Source organism: Pinus tabuliformis, chromosome 9, assembly GCF_031772625.1.
Source record: "Pinus tabuliformis cultivar Carrire ecotype Pingquan chromosome 9, CPIR1, whole genome shotgun sequence".
NCBI classification, from domain to species: domain Eukaryota; kingdom Viridiplantae; phylum Streptophyta; class Pinopsida; order Pinales; family Pinaceae; genus Pinus; species Pinus tabuliformis.
The window spans coordinates 1852264255-1852270254 of NC_142307.1; positions in this window are offsets into that span (position 1 = coordinate 1852264255).

Consider the following 6000-nt stretch of genomic DNA (forward strand, 5'->3'; position numbering starts at 1 on the left):
CCTTTATCTTATAAATTATTTCACAATAGAATTGTTATAAATCAAAATGTTCAATTTCAAGAGGATATAAATTACTTTTATTTTTTGAAATAAAAATCATTTTTGCAAGAGCTAAATCCTACCCCTTTATGGAGTACTAATAAGTTATTCTAAGTGGCATTGTTTTACTTGAATAATGGTGATGACTTGATATACATTTACTTATAGTAGCCAATAATAATTGTCTTGCCTATTGATTTGACAAGTAAATTATCATAAAAAATTTCATTGTTTTAAGAACAATTATCTTATTATCTATTTTAATTAATTTATCTTTATTGTTTTTAAATTATTTTAGCATTTCTTAAATTTAATTATTTTTTAAAATCAATTAAATAAAATAGATAATACATTTAAATTTATAAAATTAATGATATATGACAATAAAATTATATAATTAAATCTACTTATTTCTTTTAACATTCTATTAATGGTTTTCAAGCATGGGTGGGAGAACATGAAACAGGTGAAAAAGCCTTTAGGATATTCATTATACCTCTATGAAGTTCTTTTCTTTTCTGTATTTAGTTTGTTTATCCATGAAGTTCATTTTGGGCATTGGTCTCTTGAGTATTGGAATGATTGTCTCTACTTTTAAAAATTGTTGATGTTAAAATAGTTTAAATGATGTTTATATGTGAAAATTACAATGCTAAACAATTATTAATTAGTTGAGTGACAATTTTTAAAAACATGTCAAACTACTCATTGAAAGTGGAAATATTCACCATGAAATATATTTATTTTGAATAATAAACTAATCTAAAATTTTATAAAGACTTATAATATTATTGAACAATATTTATATTTAATTTATTGATAAGTAAAAATGAATATGCTTATCATAAAGCCTATTTATTAATATTATAAAATATTATGACTATAAATATGTTTTATATAGTCAAAATATTAATAAGAAGTGGATACTTTTATTATTGTTATTATTTAAGGTCCATAAAAATATTCTAAATATCATGTTTTATGGTTTTTTATATTTTGGAATCATTTTCTATGGATACATTTTATTTTTAAATATATAAACTAAATAAAAGTATTTTAAGTATTATATGTTATGGTATTTATATTTTGTAACCATTTATTTTTGATACATATTTTCAAAATGGATAAAATTATATATTTAATTATAATAATAGTATTGAAGAATTTATTAAAAAAAATATTAATTTACCATGCATCCATAAAGGCTAGGAGGACCTCTTTTATTTGGCAATATTCTCACACAAAAAAGCTTGATATCATCCGCGAATTGTTGGTGGGTGATAGGGAGGTCATTGCCCCATAGTCTCAAGCCCCTGAGCTGAAAGGTTCGAGCTTCCATATTTAGATAATGGACTAAACCTTCCGCAATAATGATGAAGAGTAACAGAGAGATGGAATCACCTTGGCGGAGGCCATGTGATGGGTTAAAGGATTGGGTGGGGGAGCCATTAAGGAGAATGGAGTAAATAGGGGAGGACACCATAACAGAGTTCCAATTAACTCATCTCTGATCAAACCCGAAGGACTTGAGAAAATTGTTGGGATAATCGCAATTTAATTGGTCATAGGCTTTATAGAGGTCCAATTTTATCATCATGCCATTGGAGTTTGTGATGCTTCAAGGAATGCACAATCTCCCGAGAGGTGACAAATTCGCATAGGATTTGTCGACCTTCCACAAAACCATAAGATGTAGGCCACCTTTGGCCAACAACCTCCTTTCCAAATATTTTTCCAAAGGAGACTGTGATGCCGTTGTTCATGACATGTGCTATGATCATATGCCTCCTTAATAATACAAGTGCCTTTCATAATATATCTCCATCTTAGGGTGTCTAGTCTATTTAGGATAGAGATCTTCCTGGATTCTAGTTCCCAGTCTAGCTAGTTCCATTGTTCCAACTCAAGGGCCTAGGGCCAATCTATGCGGTCCTTCGATTTCCTCCATTCTTCACTAGACAATTATTCTTCCCAATACTAATCTACCATATGGAAGTTCCTTCTATTTGTGTATAGAAAGAGATCACTTAACTCCTATCCCCCAAGAAATTTATCTCGCTGCTGCCATGAATCTTGCCAAAACAAGGTTGTTTTCCCATTTCTGATCTCCTAGAAGACATGTTGTTGTATGAGATTTTTGTTTTGGACTTCCATATTCAAAATTTCTAAGCCTTTAGATGGGTCACGATATCTGATGATATCTTCTGTTCGAGTTGGCATGTTGTATTTTTGTGTCCAGATTTGTTTCCAGAGGTCGAGTCTGCCTTATATCCAACACCACCATAGTTTGGCTCCCATTACTTATTTCAAAGTATAAGGGTCCTGGAGACCCAGACCTCCTTCCATCTTGGTCTTAGTTATGTTGGGCCATGATACCAAATCCCACTTCTTTACTTGTTGAGCTCCTCCCCATAATAATTTTTTAAAATTTTCCACCATCTTTGTGCAGGAGGTTTTTGGGGCTGCCATCCGTGAGAGTTGGTAGATCGGAATATGATTATAAATTATTATTATATAATGCATCAATATAATACAATGTACCAATTAGTCCAATACCATGGCTTCTATAGTCTAATACCATGGTTTATTAATATCATAGTCTAATATGATGGCTTATCATAACAATGACTTGTTTGAATATCTTGGGTCAACACCAACCATACCACTTAAAATGGATCTCTCTCATGTTTTCTCCTCTTTTCACTAGACATACTTCACTTATTCCTTTATTTTATAAATTATTTCACAACAGAATTGTTATAAATCAAAATGTTCAATTTCAAGAGGATATAAATTACTTTTATTTTTTGAAATAAAAATCATTTCTGCAAGAGCTAAATCCTACCCCTTTATGGAGTACTAATTAGTTATTATAAGTGGCATTGTTTTACTTGAATAATGGTGATGACTAGATATACATTTACTTATAGTAGCCAATAATAATTGTCCTTGCTATTGATTTGATGAGTAAATTATGATAAAACTTTTCATTGTTTTAAGAAATACAATAAAACAATTATCTTATTATCTATTTTAATTAATCTATATTTATTGTTTTTAAATTATTTTAGCATTTCTTAAATTTAATTATTTTTTTTAAATCAATTAAATAAAATAAATAATATATTTAAATTTATAAAATTAATGATATATGACAATAAAAGCATATAGTTAAATCTACTTTTTTCCTTTAACATTCTATTAATGGTTTTCAAGCATGGGCGGGAGAATATGAAACAGGTGAAAATGCCTTTAGGATATTCATTATATCTCTATGAAGTTCCTTTCTTTTCTATATTTAGTTTGTTTATCCATGAAGTTCATTTTGGGCATTGGTCTCTTGAGTATTGGAATGATTGTCTTTACTTTTAGAAATTGTTGATATTAAAATAGTTTAAAAGATGTTTATATGTGAAAAATTACAATGAGATTCAATTATTGATTAGAATTATTGATTACTTGAGTGACAGTTTTAAAAAACAAGTATGTGAGACTACTCATCGAAAGTGGAAATATGCACCATGAAATATAGTTATTTTGAATACTAAACTGATCTTAAATTTTATAAAAAATAATAATATTATTGAGCAAAATTTATATTTTAATTTATTGATAGGTAAAAATGAATATGTTTATCATAAAGCGTATTTATTAATATTATAAAATATTATGATTATAAATATGTTTTATATAGTCAAAATATTAATAAAAAGTGGGTATTTTTATTACATATATTTTCGAAGGTTTATAAAAATATTCCAATTATGGTTTTTTATATTTCAGATACATTTTATTTTTAAATAGATAAACTAAGTAAATGTATTTTAAATATTATATGTTATGGTATTTATATTTTGTAACCATTTATTATTGATACATATTTTCAAAATGGATAAAATTATATATTTAATTATAATAATAGAATTGAAGAATTTAATAAAAAAATATTAATTTATATAAATGTTATATGGTAGGTGGATCGATTAATTTTAAATTATAATTATATATATTAAAAATAAGAAAAACACATTTTCTTAACCATTAAATGTATTTAAATTATAATATATAACTTATTTGTTAAATAAATAAGACATGATTAATATTATATCATTTTTAAATTTAATGTAAATGTATAAAATTTAAAATCTATGAAATGTTTTAGAAAAATAAGGATGAATGGGTTTTGAATATTCATACTTCAATGGGTTTTGAATATTCACACTTTAGGAGAGATTCTCCATTGAGTCGTTCTCACATGTAACATGTTCTCGCATACACCATCAATAAATAAAAATTATACATAGCAATTACATGGTAACACATGAGTGATATTTTATAGTTTATTTTATGGAGGCATTGAAGGCTTTTAATAGTTTAGAGACTATTACAATCTACCATCACTTCCATTTATACTGTTAATATATAATTGGGTTGTATGAAAACATTGTTAATCTTTAGTGGTATATATTTGTATGGTTAATATTTCTTCGATCCTAAGGTTAAGATATGGGTTCTCCCCACACCCTAAGTCATATGTTACAAAGCTTCTCGATTGTCCGCGACATTCACTTGATGTGACTCAATCCCTCCACTCTAGATGACACTTCGGTTACAAGAGACCATGGATTTACCATTGCATCATCCAACTATGGATATAATATTGTAGTTGACATTGCAGAGTGCAGTGGTTCTAAAACCCTGGGGATCTTCTGATTTGGAAGATTTAGGAATTAAAGGAATGAAATTTGCATTTAAGCTTAGACATACCTTTTGGTTTCGGCGTGATTCTTAAACCACTTCTAGGATATCATGCCCTATAAAGCTCCATGCGGCCTATAAACATTCCATGGTAAAGTCATCTAGTCCCAGGGCCTTGTTTTTCATGATTCCTTTGAACACCTCCTCAACTTCTTCCAACATTACTGCTCTCATGAGGGCTAGGTTTAGGTCCCTTAAGATAAGATGAGGAATGTTTCTTGTAATCCTTTTGATGGCCTTTATTTGGTCGTGGGATGGTTTAGAAAGGAGGGATTTGAAGTGATTCACAACCAGGCCCTCCACTTCCTTATGTTGGACCACTCAATTCCCAACGTCGTCTTTTAAAGAGTAGATTTGGTTATGTCATCGATGTTGAATCATGGCTTTATGGAAGAACCGAGTGTTTCATTGTCCTTCACACAACCATTTGACCCTTGATTTTTTCTTCCATAATATCTCTTCCTTCTTTCTTCATTCTTCTAATTTATTTATTAATCACCCCTCCTCTTCCACAAGATTGTCAGATCTGCCCTGCTGGATGATTTATTGTTGGAGATATTTCATTTTATTGGTTAGCTGGTGTTGGTCTTTCATGATGTGGCCAAACTCTTCCTAGTTCCATTTCCCGATGTTTTGTTTGAGCTTCTTTAACTTCAGCTAACAGGTATGCATGTGGTTCCTTCCTTGCTCTTCATTGTTGTTCCACCACCCTTTTATTTTCTTCATGAAGTTGCGGTTCCTTAGACATAAGGATTCAAATCTGAAGGGGCATTTCTTAGTACCTATTTTTAAAGTGATCTCCATGTCGATTGGCCAGTGATCATATCCCATGAAAGGTAAGATTGAGGCATCAAAGAAGATATACCTATGATCACACGCTCCGAGGTCAAGAACCAATCCAAACGTCATGTGATTTAGTGGACTCATCCCCTTCTATTGTTCTAGATTTAGACTCCATTACTCATCGACAGATCCACAAGGCGCAGATCCGTAATGAGATCCCCAAATTCTTCCATGTCTACCTTTTTTTAATGGATTCCTCCCTTGTTCTCTTCCAGTGATGATATCACGTTGAAGTCACCCCCTACTATTTAGAGATTATCTGGATGCACTTGTCATAGTTTTGTGAGTTTCTAGAGGAAAACCCCTTTTTCTCCTAAAATTTGAGGCCCATAAACTCCTGTCAATAGGACCCAATCTCTC